This window comes from Ascaphus truei, chromosome 1, assembly GCF_040206685.1.
Source record: "Ascaphus truei isolate aAscTru1 chromosome 1, aAscTru1.hap1, whole genome shotgun sequence".
Taxonomy (NCBI): Eukaryota; Metazoa; Chordata; class Amphibia; order Anura; family Ascaphidae; genus Ascaphus; species Ascaphus truei.
In genome coordinates, this window is record NC_134483.1 from 437,036,339 (window position 1) to 437,057,451 (window position 21,113).

Below are 21,113 nucleotides of genomic sequence, written 5' to 3' on the forward strand. Positions count from 1 at the left end.
CCAACGGAGCTGTTCTTCAGCAACTCCCTCTGGGGAGTAAAAGGTACAGTCCTGAGGCTCAGCCTCTTCCCTTGAGGGGAGAAATGTCTCTGAACAGTCTCTGTTTGGCTCAAAGCACGGGCTCTGTGGATTCAAAAGCTGGCCCTCTGAAGCCACCTTAGTAGGCGTTGGCCTACAGGGCCCTTTACCTGTAGCTCCTCCGGGAGATGCCCCTTCAGTGGGAGGTTCCCTTTGAGAGGGTCCTTCCATAGGATCTTCAGGAGTCTCAGAGTTGGTATGATTTACAGTCTCTTGCCCAATCTCTGACAACTCTGGCTCACCGTTCAGAGGTATGGCCAGTATTTCTGCTTCTTCGCCTCCCACTTGTGGAATGGGGAGAAGATGATTATGATGCCAGACCATTACCCGGCCTTCAGTGTCTTTGATGCGATAGACTGGAGGCCAGGCATCTGTGACTCTACCTCATATACACCATCTCGCCATCGGTCCGCCAATTTATGTTTTCCGGGAACTCCCAGATTACAAAGCAACACAGCGTCCCCAGGACAAAGCTCCCGATGTTTGACTATATGGTTGTATCGTCTTTTATCATCCGCGTTCAGTTTAGCTGTAGACTTCTCGGCCTGCTGGGAAGCCTGTTGCAAATTGTCCTTAAGTCTTTGCACATATTTGAAATGGGTAGCATTGTGTATCCCATCCGTTGAAACTCGAAGACGTACATCTACTGGCAGTCTCGCCTCTCGTCCAAACATAAGGAAGTATGGGGAGAATCCAGTTGACTCGTGGCGGGTACAGTTGTACGCGTGGACCAGGGCCTCCACGTGTCGACTCCATTCGGTCTTCTGAGCACCCGTTAGGGTTCCAAGCATGTCCAATAAGGTCCTATTAAATCGTTCTGGCAAATCGTCTCCTTCGGGATGGTACGGAGTCATCCGCGATTTAGCGATGTTGATGATGGCGGCTGTGCTACACATAGCTCGCATCCCGGGTCCGGGGATTTCTTCCCACTCATCATTATCTGGAGTAGCACTTAGTCCTGGTCGTCGGGATAAAGCATCAGCTCTGATGTTCAAAGGCCCCGGCTTATACTTCAGAGAAAATTGGTAATTGTATAGGGCTGCCAGCCATTGGTGACCTGATGCATCCAATTTGGCGGAAGTCTGAATGTACGTGAGGGATTGTTGTCCTTCCTTACCTCAAATGTAATACCGTACAGATAATCATGGAGTTTATCCGTTATCACCCATTTGAGAACCAGGAACTCTAACTTGTGTACAGGGTATTTCTGCTCACTGGGTGTCAGACTGCGGCTGACGTAGGCTACAGGCCAAAGACCTTCGGGGTGCTTCTAATGTAAAACGGCGCCCAATCCATTGAGACTGGCATCCACGTGCAGAACGTAGGGTTGTTCCGGATCAGCGTATGCAAGCACCAGGGCTTCCGTCAGACTTTTCTTCAAATTCAGGAAGGTCCGTTCACATTCGGACGTCCACTTATCACCGAACGGCTGACGGACCGAAGTGGCTTTTCGTCCTGTATCTTCAGGATATATCTTCAAGAGATTGTTGAGGGGTTTAGCTCGACTGGAGTACCCCTCCACAAAGTGACGGTAATATCCACAGAATCCCAGGAAGGATCGTAGCTCCGTGACATTCTCAGGACGAGGCCAGTTCACTACAGCTTCTACTTTAGCCGGATCGGTGGCAATTCCTTGTGCAGACACGATGTGCCCCACGTACGTCACTGAGGTGTGACAGAACCGGCACTTGTCGAGCGACAACTTCAACCCTTCTTTACCCAGACGGTCTATCACCTTCAGCAACCGTTCTTTGTGCTCTTCCAGGGTCTTCCAAAGACAATGATGTCGTCCAAATAGACTAGATACTCCCGAGGGTTCATATCTCCGATAGTTTTTTCCATCAGTCGCTGAAAGGTAGCAGGGGCCCCACATATGCCTAGGGGCATACGCGTAAATTGGTAGAAACCCAGGGGCAGATGAAGGCTGTCTTTTCCTGGTCCTCTGCACTCTACCTGGTAGTACCCAGATCGTAAGTCAAGAAAACTGAACCATTGGCTCCCGGTTAGCGCATTCAGAATCTCTTCAATGCGAGGAAGGTTATATTGGTCGGGTACCATATGATTGTTCAGGGTCCGATAATCGACACATAGTCTTACGGATTCATTCTTCTTTCTTACCACCACTATGGGTGAGGCGTAAGGACTCCGAGACTCAGTCAAAATCCCAGCTGTTTCTATTTCTTTCAGGACGTTCCTTACGTCGTCCACATCCCTGGGGGTGAGGCGACGAGAGCGTTCACGGAACGGTGTGGCATCACTCAATCTAATGGTGTTTTGGGCGCTTTAACTGCAACCCACTTCCATCTCACTTGTGGAAAACACAGTCCGTCGTTCATTCAACTTGTATGTCAGTCAACCTTTCCACTAAGTTGGCAGTGTTGAATCTCCGAAGTTGAAGTCCAGGTCGACAAGCGGCTCACCCACTGCAGCGGCGTTCACCTGTGGCACTGCTTCCACAGGGCTGACCGGATATATGCGGCCCAAACTCTGTCGTGCATCGAGGTCCATCGGGAATGGAGAAATATTCTGAACATATACATAGGTGCGTAGAGGAATTTTAGTCGTCCATTCTCTCACTTCGGGTATTACCCTATACCTTCTCGAACGTCTTCCTCAGGGGTACTCTCCAGAGAGAAAAGATGGTCGGTCTCATCTCAATTGGGATAGCAGCACCAGACGGCCATACGTTGCACTCCCCCTGGTAAAATGGTCGTCAGTCCGCTTTGACGATTGTAGAGGTCCCCGTGACGCTCTAAAGCATATACCCGGTTGCACTCCTCACGCAGGCCAGTATCGAGTAGTGGGTTTGCCATAGGCAATTCGTTGGTCTCTTTCAAGTATGCCCTGATTACAACATGCACTATGTCGGTATTGGTTCCCAGGATGATTGGGTACTTGCACTGCTCTTGGGTTTCAGGGCATACCATGGCTTCTATATGCATGGCGTGTGTCTTGCCGCTATTCATTTGGACTATTTCCAATTTGATCTGTACGATCCCATCAATGAGGTAATCTTCATTGCTCAGACCCCTCACCTTCATATGCTCTGCGGACCGCAAGGGGCGATGAGTGAGGTGTTGATTGTGGAATGTTCGGTATATTATTGTCACCTGAGATCTGGTGTCCAATCCGGCATACCATAGATCTAGCTGCACTTCTTCTATTGGGAGGTTCTTCGTCTGGGTCTCCTTGTTCTGGACAGTCCCGGGAGAAGTGGCTCTTTCACCCACAGCCATAACAGACGACTTCGCTACGTTCTGGGCGAGCCTTGTATGTGGGAAAGGTTCTTCCTGATGGTCTGGATTTGGCGGAGGGTTTCTTGGGTGGAGCTTCCTCCTCCCGACTTGGGGATTTCTTGACCTTGGCAACAGGCGTTCCCTGGGTGTCACTCTTGGTCTTCTTGGGAGCGTGTAACCTAGTGTATGCCTCATGACCCTTCACTTCCTCCAGCAGATCTTCCAACGTATGGGGTTCTCCTTTCAACAGCGAGCTTCTAATCATCCCTTACAATATGGTGGGTGGTATAGCTCCCCGCAGAATTGATCACGCAGATATGTATTCACTTCAGAAGCTTTTATGGCATCACGAGAACGTAGGTCCCACAAAACCAATTGAATCCGGTGTATAAAGTCTGATAGATCTTCTCCCTCTTTTTGGCGGAGTAGGTAGTATTTGGACATCAGTTCCCCCCGGTCGATCTCTCGGCCGTAGATTCGATGGAGTCTCTCAATCAACTTTGCTGCTGTGACCTCCGAATGTTGATCCTTAAACATTTTTATCATAGTGGAGGCAGGAGGCCTTAGGCATTCCATGATCCTCTGCCTCTTCTCATGGTCAGGGCACGCCCACTCTTCTAAGACCTGTAAAGTGTAATCCTTCCATACATCGAAAGCCTCTTCTCCGGTAGGTGTAGGAATGACCCCAGAAAAGATTTTCAATTTGCGATATGGTGACTGGAAGGGGGATTCAGGTTTAGCCGCTACCAGTCAGTGTATGGTCTGGGCCAATATTTGTATATCTCCCATTCGAGTGGAACCGGGACTGCCGACACTTAAGCCACAATTATAATCGGATACGGTGCTGCGGTCGTCCTCACAAAAACTCCCTGGGAAAAGGGACGACAACTTCATATTCAGCTCTGTTAAGTTCGTATGAGAGCTGCTAGGCTCGGATTTTATGGGCATTTCAAGATAGATGACAGGGCAGGGGGAACTCAGCTCTCCCGAGAGCCACAATGCATCGGGGCCCTTATCTTCGGTTATAACATGTCCCGCATACACTAACACAGAGCACCACACCTTGTCGGCGTCTTTGCAGCGGCACATGATTTTTTTTAGTGCCCTCCATTGGTTTGGATATTGTCTCAAGGCCACTTGCAAATCAGCGGATTTGGGGGTACCAACAGGGATTTGTCCCACTGCTAGTGTGTGGAGAGGTGGGACTTGCATCTCCAAGGCCCATGCGTATACCTCCTGGCGGGACGGCAAGGATACTACTGAGTACGCCATGCTTTAACTTAATTTGAACACTTTGACTTTGAACAGGGCAACCCAGGTCTGATCTCAGCAGCACCTCCAAATGTAACGGGTATTTCCCCTACCCCAATCGCAGATATAGTGCATGTGAGTGGGAACCTATATGTTACCAGGTGTGATGCGTGTACCTGCAGGTTCATAGGAGGCCTGAGCCTCTGCTGATGGGAACCTGGGGTGAATCCTCTGAAACGATCTTCATTACAGCGCCTCCACCTATGTAGGATTCTAAGAGAGTAGAATTTACCCCACACAGGACCCACATATATTAACCACATACACCAAAGGTATATATAACTCAGGTTTACTATATGCAGATAACATCACACAATACACATGCATCAACCTCAATGTCACCTTGTGACACTACTTCCCAGGGGTGATAACCCCACACAGTGTCCACAGTCCCCAATGTCATCCACTCCCACTTAGGAGTATATACCCTGGGCCCACCACTGTGTACCCCCACACCGTGTCCACAGTATACCCTTGTCCCGTGGTCAGCACTGCCACTATGTGTGAGTACTCTGTTGGTGCACTTATAACGATACCTGCCCAGTGCGACGGCACCTGGGCTTTAAAAGATCTTCAAAAAGGGTCCGCCGATCTCCCGCACGGCATCCTGGTTTCCCCACAGCGCGGGGATCCGTCAGGGGCGATTCCACCCTGGAGATAGTCCTGCTCTCTCAATGGAGTAGGCTTGAGCCCAAGCCTCTTTGCGGGAAGCGCAGCGTCCGCTGTGTCCCTAATTGCCAATATCACTAATGGGGCAGGATCCCTAACCTAGGGCCTGTCCCTGAAGCACAACAAGCTATAATGTGTGACTCAGGACCTCACTGGGGCCTAGGGGCTGCTGGACTAATGCAGTGGTCACAGACCCCTGCACTCACCTCCTACCCCTAGCTCTTCCTGGTCGTGACTAACGTGGGCTCCACGCGCGGAATGTATCAATCCCTCAGAGCAGGGAGATACTTTAGCCCTATTGGCTCCCTGGCGTCATGTGGGGCACTCCAGGCTCATGGAACTTGTAGTCCCTTTCAAGAGCCGTCTCCTCATTGGTGGGGGGTTTGCGCGCTATAACTGCACCTGTGCGATCTCCCTGAGGCCATCCCGTCTCGCAACTGTACTGTGCATGCGCAACAAACAACATGGCGGCGCCCTGCATCCTGCCGAGCCGCCGGAGCCTCCGCAATCGTCGCACCATATCTGGCAACCCCTCCCACACGCTACCGAGGCGCGCGCCATGTGCGCACACGTCCCCGCACATCCCCTTGACCGGCCACCTTATTCCCGACCGCCGCGGTGAGTACCTGGAGGGGGTCTGCTGTGCAGAGAGGGGACCTGGCTGCATAGATAATTTAAAAAAAATTTGGATATCAATTTAGAAAGATAAGATATACAGGGATATATCAAATAAGTAAACATGGGAATTATGTTAATCCAGGAAGATATTGCATCTGATTGCCCTTATTTGGAGTCAGGAAGGAATTCAATTTTCCCTCATGAGTAGAGATGGGCGAATTTTTGGGGCACTGTGGATCGGCCGGTTCCTTTGGTCTGCAGATTTCAGTGAATCAATCTCAAAAAGGGCGATTCACGTTTTGCGGATTTTTTTAATTATAATTAACAATACCCCCCTCGGATTCCGCCTGCGGATTGTTAAATCAGCTAATTTGATTGTACAAATCCGTCTACGGGTTGTATCTAATAGCGGATTAAAACCGACCAAATCCGTTTGCGGATATTGTACTGCAAAATGGATTTTGGGGGGGAAATTGCAAGAAAATCCATGAAACGGATTCGGGTGGGTTCGCCCATCTCTACTCATGGGACATCATTGGATGTTCATTTACTGGGGGGGGGGAATGTTTGCCTTCCTCTGGATTAAAATATATTAAATACAAATATAGGATAAGTATCTGTCGTCTAAATTTAGCATAGTTTGAACTTGATAGGCAAATGTTTTTTTTCAACTTCATCTACTATGTAACTTTCAGCACTACAACTCCATGAAATACATTCATTTAAACAGGAAAGAGAAGTTTCCTTTGTATTTAAAAATGTGACAAACAAAATAGGTCTGAATCACAGTGCAATAACCTATTTAAAAGATTACTGAATGTTGTCATAAAAGTTGGACTGGAAATACAGTATGTTTACAAATCAAACAACTAATACTGCAGCATTTTTAATTAAAGACATTTTGAAGCATATTAAATTATATTTGATTAGCTTTAGTCTCTTTGAGAAGTTTTAATGGTTTTATGTTGACCCATTTATTTACCAACATATATTTTCTTTCAAATCACTTTAGATAATTAATCATCAAGTTGTGCTTATTAATGCATATTCTTTCCTTGCTTTGGTTACAGCAAAACTGCATTCTAAATCCATTTTATGTTTGTGATCTTGATTAACCAGCTTGATTAACTCATGTTTAGCAAACAAAAATGAACATATGAAAAGTATTAATGAGTTCACAAATTTATAGAAAATGGTGTACAGTAATTTGGTCATTTTTGGATAGCAAAACCTCCCAAATTGTAGAGATACAGTAGGTTGTAGGACCTGGTCTGCAATTTTGTTTAAATAGTTGAAATAATGTAACATTTAATGATGAAAATGTTAAGCAAACTAAATTGAGTAAAAGTTAATATAAGAAAATTTGATACTATAATTGTTTTGAAGCTTTAATGAATTCTATGGAGGTGATGTATCATAGCAAATTTGGACAAACATTGACAAACATTGACGCAAATTCATTTTCATCTTGTCTCAATGTGTCAAGTCCTTTGCTACAACTTTTGCACATTTCAATTTGTGGAGTGTAAATAGGAAGAGTGTCAGAGGAGTTACTTGACACACAGATTCTTAAAGGAAAAATACTTAAAAAAATATCTTTTAATTACTTGCCTTAAAACTATACAATTATTAGAGCTAATAAAACTGATGCAACCACAGCTAGTACCATGTGTGTCTACAGATGGTGAAGGGAAGGTGGGGTTACTGCAGAGTTTTGTGGTTGTTCAACTTAAACAAACAATCAAGGAGGTCACAATAAAATTTACTAGTTGCACTAGCCACTAAATGCTGCTATTTAGTTAATACAGGAATGCATGTAAACCTCCAAAACACTGATACTCCTAGATCAGCTAGGTCAATTTGTCTAACAGTGTGCACAGTAGTTGGTCTGCTGAATAGCAGTGTATCAGTAAATAATTCATTTGTTAGAAGGCCAAATAACAGTATGACACAGTAGCCAAATGGAATTACAGATGCAGCCACGAGTATTAGAACACTTGTACCTGGGAAATTCTGGGAGGTTCTGGGGCAGTCTCACAGTAAATGTCACAACATTGCTTCAACATTTCTGTGAGATTCTTAATGGCCCATCGGATTAACACAGCGGGGGGTCCCTGCAGTCCCATTCAAACAGAATGGGACTTCTGGGACCCCCTGCTGTGTTAATCCGCTGGGCCATTAAGAATCTCACAGAAATGTTGAGGCAATTCTGCAGCAATGTTGAGGCATTTACTGTGAGACTGCCCCAGAATTTGAAAGGCAAGAGTTCTAATACTTGTGGCTACTGTACATCTGTAGACTTGGCTAACAGTAGGTACAGTTGACTGAAAAAAAACCTCTTATGTGTGACAGTATTGGGAGACAAACAGATCTAGGAAAAACGAGATCTATATCATTAAGAAGGCTTTAGAGGACAGGGGGAGCCTTCCAGTCCTCTTGATGTAGATGACCAAATATGGCCATATAGCCTTCCCCTCATGATGTAGCATCCCATATAAGGACATATACATCATCCAGGGGGAGGCAAATACAGCCTGCATCTCTTAACTTCAGCGAGCGGGGCATACTTATTCAGATGGTAGGCAGGCGCATCTCGACACAGCGACTGTATTTTGCTGCGCAGCTAATCTGAAAGGGGAGTAGCGATATTCTCTCCCTGCAGGATGACCCATCAAGCAAAGGAGTAACACTGTGGGGTCCTGTTGTAAAGCATGCAAACCTGCAAAATTAATCCTTCTGAGCTGTTATACTTTCTGTCCTTGTGGCTGCAGAGTTGCCGTGGATGGTCCGCGGGTCTTCACATTTTTCTCAGCGGCCACAAGGACAGTAAGTCTTGCTACATCTGTAACTGACGAAAGATCCTAAGTATTGTTCAAGGGTCTGGTTGGTTCTTTCTGTCTGGCATTATACTGAGGGTGAAAGATGGAGGATAAATTAAAGCCTTTTCCAACGGTGGAACAGAAGCCTCTCCAGAATTTGGATTCAAATTGTATCCTCCCATCAGATATGACCTTGTGAAGGCAAAATATTTATTGTATTATATAAGCAGTCTTTTTTGCTGTTGGCAGACCATTGGTGGCGATAGGGTGACTCATTTGTTGAGATGGTCTACCACTAGCAGGATTGTGTTGTTTCCTCTGGATGGAGGTAATTCCACATTGAAGGCCTTTGATATGGATGTCCAATGATGTATAGGTACAGGGAGTGGCTATAGTAGCCACAGAGGGGGAGGCACAAGGGGTCTTGTTCCTGACACAGGCTTCATGGGATAGAAAGAATTTGTAGACATCTTGCTGACATTTGGACCACAAAAAGTGTGGGACAATAGTTTCCATATTTTGTGAACACCTAGATCGCCAGAAGGTTTAGAATCATATATAAGTTGTAGAACTTCTTCTAATCTTGCACATTCAGGGACAGAAAGGTGGATTTGGAAGATCCAGATGCCATATTGCTGGACTAAATTGACATCCAGTGAGGGATTGTGTAAGAATAGTTCATCAGAAAAGGCTGTCTTAATACTTGAGAAAAGACCAGAAGAAAAGGTGACACCAAGGAAATGTTTCTTAGGCAGAATGGTTGCTTCATGTTCAGAACTTGAGGAAGAATTAGGAGACAACCTGGATATAACATCTGTTTTCACATTCTTAGAACCGGGATGGTAAGAAATCAGAAAATGTAATTGTGAGAGGAATGGAGCCCATTGAGCGTGTCGGGCAGGCAATCTTTTTGCTGATCGAATGAACTCCAAGTTCTGATTGTCAGTAATCGAGGGAATGGCTCCTTATAAGAAGACGTGTCTCCATACAGAAAAGGCAGACTTAATGTCCAAGAGTTCCTTGTTCACAGTGTCATAGTTATGTTCCGCTATCACCTTTGCTAAGAATACAATTAACACCAGTGAAGGAGCATTTTTAGTCTAATACTTTGAGAAAGAATGGTCTGAAGCATCAACTTCCACTATGAATGGAAGTTCGGGGTTTGGATGAACGAGGACAGGAGCCGAAGTAAAGAGGGACTTCAGTCATTAAAAGGCTGAATTACGTTCCATGACCGCTCAAAAGTAACATATTTTGGGTGCTTTGGGTAACAGGAGCAATGACACCAGATACCTCTGAACATCATTCTAGTCCTTCGGAATTGGCAATTTCACAACAGCCTAGGATACACACTCAACCCTTCAGGGGAGATAATATAACAAATATTTGCCATGTCCTGCACATGCGCAATGTACCCTGGGGCACCACCTGCAAGATGGTCACCGCACTCATTGAGTCCTCCACAAGCACCAAGTCTCGTGCATACACATTTCCTTTAAAATGCCGCCGCCTGCAGCAGAGCACCAAAGAGCCTCAGAGCGATTCTCTTACCCAGAGGCAGCGTAAGGGGACCCACTACAATAGCTATACCAAATACTGTGGATAACTTTAAGTGAAATGCTTAGAATCAAGGATATTGGTATTAAACGGAACGCAGAAGTAGGGGAACTTGTCTTAGAAGAATCAGAAATAGGTATATTTAACAATGTGGGAAGTCATGGTTCTGCTGCGGCGTGGGCAGAAAATGGATCCGAAACTACCGCTGCAGTGGGAGCAAGGGGTGCTGACGAACACTGAACCTGCTCTAACGCTGGCTGTACGATGGCCTGCTCCATTTGTTTCCCGTTCCGGTCCAGGTATAGTTCCAGTTTATGGAACAGGTTTGTACGCGGGCCCGGGACTCAGCCCATCTTAATGGGCTCCATGTTTGCGTGGCTGAGAAATCTGTAATGGGTGTTCCCTACAAACAGGTCGGGACTGCAGGACTGAGGTGGGGATATAGATACACTGACCTCAGGACGTGTACAGATGCGGGACTCGACATCGTGGGTAGCTGGGTCAGGGTAGGAGAGAACACAGATATTAGGGGTCAGTATCTGGTGTCAGCACCAGGGAAGCCAAAGAAACAGGGAAGGCATCAACAACTAGGAGGGCCTGGATTTTTGTAGACCAAATCCATAATTCCAACCAAAATCCATCTGCAGATTGGGCACCAAAAAAATCTTGTCAGATTAATAAAACCACCACCAGATTCCATGGGACCCAAGACTACAGTACTGACTGGGGTCCCCCAACCCCCACTGGGGTGCACCCACCCCACCCCGACTGGGCCAACCCCCACCGGGGCAACCCCCCGCCCCACTGGCAATGTTGCGAGCCCCATTTCACACTTTGCGAGCCCCCCCAAATCACACCTCGCGAGCCCCCCCATTTCACACCTCAAATGCCCCTTCTATTTCCCTCCCTCTTCCTATGTATTTCTCTCCCCTCCATCTCACCTCTCACTCTTCCCCCTCATCAAGTACCACCACTTTCACTCAATCCCTCCCCTCCTGACTTGCATGAATTTCTCTCACCTGCACATTACTCTTACGCCTTCTTTTCCTCACTCATCCCCTCTCACTCTCCCCCCCCTCATCAATTACCCCACTCTCACTCAGTCCCCCTCCTCACACTCATTCCCTCCCCCTCACAGTTTCACCCACAATATATATATATATACAGTGTTCGACAATCCTATAAATTTACACGCCCGGGACGGGTGGATTTAACCCCCCGGCGAGTAAATATTGTCCCAAGCAGCGCCACGTGCGTTTTTTTTTAAATTTCCCCCCCGCTCGCGCTGAAATTTCCCTGCTCGCGCTGGCTGGAAAAAAAAAACTCCCTACCTAAGAGCTGATTGGTGCGCGCTCCCAGGCTTTGTGGGCACGCGGCCAGGCTCTATATGAGCCCGCCCCCAACGAGCGGCCATTCTTTCTGGCCGGAGATCTGTTGGAGAGTAAGTAAGTACTCTCCAATCCTCCGTCTTGCGGCCCCTATGCTCCTTCCCTGCAAGCCCCCTTACTCCCCGCGTGAGGCAGGTGTTCCCCCTTCTCGCACTGTCCCCGCGTCCCGCTGATTGCAGTGGGGGTTCCCCCTTCTCGCCCTGTCCCCGCGGGACGTCCTCGCATCCCGCTGATTGCAGTGGGGGTTCCCCCTTCTCGCCCTATCCCCGCGGGACGTCCCCGCGTCCCGCTAATTGCAGAGGGTGTTCCCCCTTCTCGCCCTGTCCCGGCATCTCCGGACTGGAGATGGTCATGGGGGGGGGGCAGTGGTGGTGCTCGGTCCCGCTGCCTTTCCTGTGTGTGTGTGTGTGTGTGTGTGTATGCATGGGTGTGTGTGTGTGTGGGTGGGTGTATGCATGGGTGTATGGGTGTGTGTGTGTGTGTGTGTGTGTGTGTGTGTGTGTGTGTGTGTGTGTGTGTGTGTGTGTGTGTGTGTGTGTGTGTGTGTGTGTGTGTATATATGGGGGACTGTGTGTGTATATATGGGGGACTGTGTGTGTATATGTGGGACTGTGTGTATATATGTGGGAGTGTGTGTATATATGTGGGAGTGTGTGTATATATGTGGGACTGTGTGTATATATGTGGGAGTGTGTGTATATATGTGGGAGTGTGTGTATATATGTGGGAGTGTGTGTATATATGTGGGAGTGTGTGTATATATGTGGGAGTGTGTGTATATATGTGGGAGTGTGTGTATATATGTGGGAGTGTGTGTATATATGTGGGAGTGTGTGTATATATGTGGGAGTGTGTGTATATATGTGGGAGTGTGTGTATATATGTGGGAGTGTGTGTATATATGTGGGAGTGTGTGTATATATGTGGGAGTGTGTGTATATATGTGGGAGTGTGTGTATATATGTGGGAGTGTGTGTATATATGTGGGAGTGTGTGTGTATATATGTGGGAGTGTGTGTATATATGTGGGAGTGTGTGTATATATGTGGGAGTGTGTGTATATATGTGGGAGTGTGTGTATATATGTGGGAGTGTGTATATATGGGGGAGTGTGTGTATATATGGGGGAGTGTGTGTATATATAGGGGGTAGTGTGTGTATATATGTGGGAGTGTGTGTATATATGTGGGAGTGTGTGTATATATGTGGGAGTGTGTGTATATATGTGGGAGTGTGTGTATATATGTGGGAGTGTGTGTATATATGTGTGAGTGTGTGTATATATGTGGGAGTGTGTGTATATATGTGGGAGTGTGTGTATATATGTGGGAGTGTGTGTATATATGGGGGAGTGTGTGTATATATGGGGGAGTGTGTGTATATATGGGGGAGTGTGTGTATATATGGGGGAGTGTGTGTATATATGGGGGAGTGTGTGTATATATGTGGGTGTGCGTATATATGTGGGAGTGTGTGTATATATGGGGGTGTGTGTATATATGGGGGTGTGTGTATATATGGGGGAGTGTGTGTATATATGGGGGAGTGTGTGTAAATATGGGGGAGTGTGTGTAAATATGGGGGAGTGTGTGTATATATGGGGGAGTGTGTGTATATATGGGGGAGTGTGTGTATATATGGGGGAGTGTGTGTATATATGGGGGAGTGTGTGTATATATGGGGGAGTGTGTGTATATATGGGGGAGTGTGTGTATATATGGGGGAGTGTGTGTATATATGGGGGAGTGTGTCTATATATGGGGGAGTGTGTGTATATATGGGGGAGTGTGTGTATATATGGGGGAGTGTGTGTATATATAGGGGAGTGTGTGTATATATGGGGGAGTGTGTGTATATATGGGGGAGTGTGTGTATATATGGGGGAGTGTGTGTATATATGTGGGAGTGTGTGTATATATGTGGGAGTGTGTGTATATATGTGGGAGTGTGTGTAGGGAGTGTGTGTATATATGTGGGAGTGTGTGTATATATGGGGGAGTGTGTGTATATATGGGGGAGTGTGTGTAATATGGGGGAGTGTGTGTATATATGGGGGAGTGTGTGTATATATGGGGGAGTGTGTGTATATATGGGGGAGTGTGTGTATATTGTGGGAGTGTGTGTATATATGTGGGGAGTGTGTGTATATATGTGGGAGTGTGTGTATATATGTGGGAGTGTGTGTATATATGTGGGAGTGTGTGTATATATGTGGGGAGTGTGTGTATATATGTGGGAGTGTGTGTATATATGTGGGAGTGTGTGTATATATGGGGGAGTGTGTGTATATATGGGGGAGTGTGTGTATATATGGGGGAGTGTGTGTATATATGGGGGAGTGTGTGTATTATGGGGGAGTGTGTGAATATAGGGGTATGTGTGTATATATGTGGGAGTGTGTGGTATATATGTGGGAGTGTGTGTTATATGTGGGGTGTGTGTATATATGTGGGAGTGTGTGTATATATGTGGGAGTGTGTGTATATATGTGGGAGTGTGTGTATATATTTGGGAGTGTGTGTATATATGTGGGAGTGTGTGTATATATGTGGGGAGTGTGTGTAGGGAGTGTGTGTATATATGTGGGAGTGTGTGTATATATGTGGGAGTGTGTGCATATATGTGGGAGTGTGTGCATATATGGGGAGTGTGTGTATATATGGGGGAGTGTGTGTATATATGGGGGAGTGTGTGTTTATATGGGGGAGTGTGTGTATATATGGGGGAGTGTGTGTATATATGGGGGTGTGTGTGTATATATGGGGGAGTGTGTGTATTATGTGGGATTGTGTGTATATATGTGGGAGTGGTGTGTATATATGTGGGAGTGTGTGTATATATGTGAGAGTGTGTGTAGGGAGTGTGTGTTATGTGGGGGTGTGTGTATGTGGGAGGTGTGTGATATTGTGGGGTGTGTGTATATATGGGGGAGTGTGTGTTATATGGGGGAGTGTGTGTATATATGGGGGAGTGTGTGTATATATGGGGGAGTGTGTGTATATATGGGGGAGTGTGTGTATATATGGGGGAGTGTGTGTATATATGGGGGAGTGTGTATATATGTGGGAGTGTGTGTATGTATGTGGGGGTGTGTGTATATATGTGGGGAGTGTGTGTATATATGTGGGAGTGTGTGTATATATGTGGGAGTGTGTGTATATATGGGGGAGTGTGTGTAAATATGGGGGAGTGTGTGTATTATGGGGGGAGTGTGTGTATATATGGGGGAGTGTGTGTTTTATGTGGGAGTGTGTGTAGGGAGTGTGTGTATATATGTGGGAGTGTGTGATAGTATGTGGGAGTGTGTGCATATATGTGGGAGTGTGTGTATATATGGGGGAGTGTGTGTATATGGGGGTGTGTGTGTGTATATATGGGGGAGTGTGTGTATATATGGGGGGAGTGTGTGTATATATGGGGGAGTGTGTGTATATATGGGGGAGTGTGTGTATATATGGGGGGAGTGTGTGTTATATGGGGGAGTGTGTGTATATGTGGGGTGTGTGTATATATGTGGGTGTGTGTGTTATATGTGGGGAGTGTGTGTATATATGTGGGGTGTGTGTAGGAGTGTGTGTATGTATGGGGGAGTGTGTGTATATGTGGGAGTGTGTGTATATGTGGGAGTGTGTGTATATTGTGGGAGGGTGTGTGTATATATGTGGGGGTGTGTGTGGGGGTGTGTGTATTATGGTGGGAGTGTGTGTAATGTGGGAGTTTGTGTGTATATGTGGGAGTGTGTGTATATGTGGGGTGTGTGTGTATATGTGGGAGTGTGTGGTATATATGTGGGGGTGTGTGTATATATGTGGGAGTGTGTGTATATATGTGGGGTGTGTGTATATATGTGGGGTGTGTGTATATTGGGGGAGTGTGTGTAATATGGGGGGTGTGTGTGTATATATGGGGGGTGAGTGTGTGTGTATTTGGGGGGGTGTGTGTATGTATGGGGGAGTGTGTGTATATATGGGGGGAGTGTGTGTATATGGGGGAGTGTGTGTGGGAGTGTGTGTATATATGTGGGAGTGTGTGTATATGTGTGGGGTGTGTGATATATGTGGAGTGTGTGATATATGTGGGGTGTGTGCATATATGTGGGAGTGTGTGTATATGGGGGAGTGTGTGTATATATGGGGGAGTGTGTGTATATATGGGGGGAGTGTGTGTATATATGGGGGAGTGTGTGTAGGGAGTGTGTGTATATGTGGGAGTGTGTGTATATATGTGGGAGTGTGTGGTATGTGTGGGAGTGTGTGCATATATTGGGGAGTGTGTGCATATATGTGGGGAGTGTGTGCTATATGTGGGAGTGTGTGCATATATGTGGGAGTGTGTGCATATGTGGGAGTGTGTGCATATATGGGGGAGTGTGTGTATATATGGGGGAGTGTGTGTATATATGGGGGAGTGTGTGTATATATGTGGGGTGTGTGTATATATGTGGGGAGTGTGTGTATATATGTGGGAGGTATGTGTAGGGAGTGTGTGTATATATGTGGGGAGTGTGTGTATATGTGGGGAGTGTGTGTATATATGTGGGAGTGTGTGTTATTGTGGGAGTGTGTGTATATGGTGGGAGTGTGTGTATATATGTGGGAGTGTGTGTATATATGGGGGAGTGGTGTGTATATATGGGGGAGTGTGTGTAATATGGGGGGAGTGTGTGTGTTATGGGGGAGTGTGTGTGTATATGGGGGAGTGTGTGTGTATATTGGGGGGTGTGTGTATATATGGGGGAGTGTGTGTGTATATGTGGGTGTGTGTGTATTATGTGGGAGTGTGTGTAGGGGTGTGTGTATATATGTGGGAGTGTGTGTATGTATGTGGGGAGTGTGTGTGTATATGTGGGGGTGTGTATGTGGGTGTGGTGTATATGTGGGAGTGTGTGATATATGTGGGAGTGTGTGATATATGTGGAGTGTGTGATATATGTGGAGTGTGTGATATATGTGGGGTGTGTGTATATTTGTGGGGTGTGTGTTGGGAGTGTGGGGTGTATGTGGGGTGTGTGTATATATGGAGGAGTGTGTGTATATATGGGGGTGTGTGTGTATATATGGGGAGTGTGTGTATATATGGGGTGAGTGTGTGTATATAATGGGGGAGTGTGTATATATGGGGGTGTGTGTGAGTGTGTGTGTGTGTGTGTGTGTGTGTGTGTGTGTGTGTGTGTGTGTGTGTGTGTGTGTGTGTGTGTGTGTGTGTGTTGTGTGTGTATATGTGTGTGTGTATATATATGGGAGAATGTGTATGGGAGTATGTGTGTGACACAGAGGTATCCCCCCCCCCAATCAGTCACCTGCCCCAGTCAGTCAGTCACCCCTGCCCCGGTCAGTCAGTCACCCTTGCCCCGGTCAGTCAGTCACCTTGTCCAGGTCAGTCAGTCACCCCTGCCCCTCTCTCTGAGTCTCTCCCCATCTCCCCTCTCTCTGGTACTCTTCCCCAGTCTCCCCTCTCTGTGGTCTCCCCCCTCTCCCCTCTCTGTGGTCTCCCCCCGTCTCCCCTCTCTGTGGTCTCCCCCCCATCTCCCCCTCCCTCTGGTCTCCCCCCGTCTCCCCTCCCTCTGGTCTCCCCCGTCCTCCCCTCTCTGGTCTCCCCCGTCTCCCCTCTCTCTGGTCTCCCCCCGTCTCCCCTCTCTCTGGTCTCCCCCCGTCCCCTCTCCTCTCTGGTCTCCCCCCGTCTCCCCTCTCTCTGGTCTCCCCCCCGTCTCCCCCTCTCTGGTCTCCCCCCGTCTCCCCTCTCCCTGGTCTCCCTCTCCCTGGTCTCCCCTCTCTCTGGTATCCCCTCTCTCTGGTCTCTTTCTCTCCTCCCCTCTCTCTTGGTCTCTTTCTCTCCCCTCTCTCTTTCTCTCCCCCCTCTGTCTCTTTTTTCTCTCTCCCTCTCCCTCTCCCTCTCCCTCTCTCTCTCTCTCTCCCTCTCTCTCTCCCTCTCTCTCTCTTTCTCTCTCTTTCTCTCTCTCTCTCTCTCTTTCTCTCTTTCTCTCTTTCTCTCTCTCTCTCTCTCTCTCTCTCTCTCTCTCTCTCTCTACTCTCTCTCTCTCTCTCTCTCTCTCTCTCTCTTCCTCTCTCTCTTCCTCTCTCTCTTCCTCTCTCTCTTCCTCTCTCTCTTCCTCTCTCTCTTCCTCTCTCTCTTCCTCTCTCTCCCCTCTCTCTCTTCCTCTCTCTCCCCTCTCTGTATCTGGATATCTTATTTACCCTATATATCTTAACTGTCCTATACTTTCTTCCAGATCTGACTCAAGCTTAACACGGAAGACATCAGAGTCCCCCCTAACCCAGAAGACAGGTAGGGAACACCTCCCCTCCAACTTATAACATTACGGGAATGAGGTACCTGGACATTGAGGGACTGCTTTAGATATTGTGAAGCGGGGACGTCCAGACACTGGTTAAGGGGTTCAGGAAACTAGTCATTCACCTGTGGCTTTTATTTCTAGATCCGACATTTACACACTTACACACACACACACACTTACACACACTTACCACACACACACACACACACACACACACACACACACACACACACACACACACACACACACACACACACACACACACACACACACACACACACACACACACACACACACACACACACACACACACACACACACACACACGCGCAACAAGGACTAATTGTAGTATAATGTAATAAATACATTTGTCAAAAACGAATGTTGTTCTGACTAGGAAATGATTAAATGTATATTTTATTTATATATTTTATTTTAAAGCGGGGTTTGGGGCGGGACTAGGGGCGGTGTTGGGGGCGGGTCTAGGGGCGGGGTTGGGGCGGGACTAGGGGCGGGGTTGGGGGCTGGACTAGGGGTGGGGTTGGGGGGCGGGGCTAGGTGGCGAGTAGATTTTTTGGTTGGGCGAGTAGATTTTTGGGTGATTTGTCGAACACTGTATATATATATATATATATATATATATACCAAAAAAAAACACCCCAATGCAAAAAACTTCCCACCCCCACATAAATACAAAAAAATCTCCACCCTCAAATATATACAACTGCCCCACCACCTAAATATATACAACCCCCCCAAATACATAAAAAAATCCCCTCTCCCAAATACAGACAATCACCCCACCCCCTAAACATATACAAAAAAACAAATACATAAAAGAAAAACCCTCCTCCCCAATACATGTAAAAAACCCCAATACATATTAAAAAAAACCAATATATTTTAAAAAAAACAATACATATATAACCCACCCAAATACATATACCCTCCTAATACATATAAAAAAACAATACATATTAAATGCATATAAAACATTTAAAAAATACCCCAATGCATATTACCCCCCAAAAAACATATAAAAAAAGCCCACAATACATATAAAAAAACAATGCATATAAAAACCCCATTACATATTAAAAAGACCCCCACTCCCCAAAACATATTAAAAGACCGCCACTCCCCCAAATTCTTATTAAAAGACCCCCCACTCCCACCAATACACAACTAAAGACCTCACTCCCCCAATACATATTAAAAGTTACCCACTCCCCCAATATATAAATATATATATATATATAAATATATATATATATATATATATATATATATATATATATATATATATATATATATATATATATATATATATATATATGTATATATGTATATATGTATATATATATATATATATAGGGAAAAAAAGAGGAACAGCACCCGATGTAGTATATAGCTGGTAATTTTAACTAATTAGTGTTAACACAGATGACCTAACTCATGTTATGATTAGACTTGTTTTATTCTCATGCTGTGATTAGACAGAAATACTCTTAAATAGCAACCTAATGAGAGTATACGTCATCCCCTGATGAAATCCGTTATCGGAAGAAACGCGTAGGGCACGTGGTTTTACTGAGCTACGGTGGTGGACTAGCTCATACGCCAATTGCCAGGAAGGGGAAGACATGCATTGTGCATTTGTCTTGTCATTTATTTTAAAAATATGTATTTGGATTTTACAGATGGATCTGGCCCTTTTCCTCCTTTTTTTATAATATAATCTGCTGGGAGGTTGTTGACCCAAAGGAATAAGCAGCCCAGACTTTCCAAAATTCCTACAAAGAATACCCATCATGAAGTGAAAGAAAATTTTTATTTTTTATATATTTTTCTTCATTGTTTTTTTTATATTTTTTGGTGTTTTTTATAATTTTTATTTATTTTTTCACACTTTTTACTCACAATATATGTTCAATCACCATCAGAGTTCACATACTTTATATATTTTGTATAATAGTACCTACTATAGGTCATCTGTGTTGACCATTTTGGTGATTTGTTTGTCATTGGGAGTCTGCTGTGAGGCTGGTACATATCTAGGCGCTGTCTAATTTTACATTATATATATATATATATATATATATATATATATATATATATATATATATATATATATATATATATATATATACATACACACACACACATGTGAATATGCTCACAAGTGATCTTTTTATTTGCTATATGCAATACGGTGGAGGTTTCTTGTTGCCTTTTTCACCCACCATAACTTAAAACGTGATGATATATATATATATATATATATATATATATATATATATATATATATATATATATATATACACAGTGTTCGACAAATCACCCAAAAATCTACTCGCCCAACCAAAAAATCTACTTGCCACCTAGTCCCGCCCCCAACCCCACCCCTAGTCCCGCCCCTAGTCCCGCTCCCAACCCGCTTTAAAATAAAATATATAAATAAAATACATTTAATAAATTCCTAGTCAGAACAACATTCGTTTTTGACATAAATGTATTTAATGTATTACATTATACTACAATTAGTCCTTGTTAGCGTGTGTGTGTGTGTGTGTGTGTGTGTGTGTGTGTGTGTGTGTGTGTGTGTGTGTGTGTGTGTGTGTGTGTGTGTGTGTGTGTGTGTGTTGTGTGTGTGTGTGTGTGTGTGTGTGTGTGTGTGTGTGTGTGTGTGTGTGTGTGTAAATGTCAGATCTAGAAATAAAGCCAGGTGTGAATGACTAGTTTCCTGAACCCCATAACCAGTGTCTGGACATCCCCGCTTCACAATATCTAAAGCAGCAATCCCGCCTGGGATCTTACCTGATCCGCAGTCCCTCAATGTCCAGGTACCCTCATTCCCGTAATGTTATACATTGGAGGGGATGTGTTCCCTACCTGTCTTCCGATGTCTTCCGTGTGAAGCTTGAGTCAGATCTGGAAGAAAGCAGTATAGGTTATTTCGGTGTAGTATAGAGCAGTTAAGATATATAGGGTAAATAAGATATCCAGATCCAGAGTGTGGTGACAGAGAGTGTGGTGACAGAGAGTGTGGGTGACAGAGAGTGTGGGTGACAGAGAGTGTGGGTGACAGAGAGTGTGGGTGACAGAGAGTGTGAGGGATAGAGAGTGTGAGGGAGAAAGAGAG